Here is a 271-nt window from a genome sequence, read left to right on the forward strand (position 1 = left end):
GGCAAAAGCTAATAATCCTCGTCCAGAATGGCAGCCAAGGTCCCAAAGCCTTCATTTAAGTGTGGATAGAATACTGAACTGATTTTTACCGCTCTTATGAAAGCGAGAGTATCTAATATTTATCTTACAAGCCGGACACGTCTATATCATGAAACTGGGAAGCCGGAGGTGAGTTCATTATTATTTTCCCTGGTGTCTGGGCTCAAATAGCGAAGCGTGTTCTTTGATGTAAAGAGATGTATTTTCTTTGGCACCTCCTGTCTGATTCCGT

This window comes from Penaeus monodon, chromosome 19 (genome assembly GCF_015228065.2).
Source record: "Penaeus monodon isolate SGIC_2016 chromosome 19, NSTDA_Pmon_1, whole genome shotgun sequence".
NCBI classification, from domain to species: Eukaryota; Metazoa; Arthropoda; class Malacostraca; order Decapoda; family Penaeidae; genus Penaeus; species Penaeus monodon.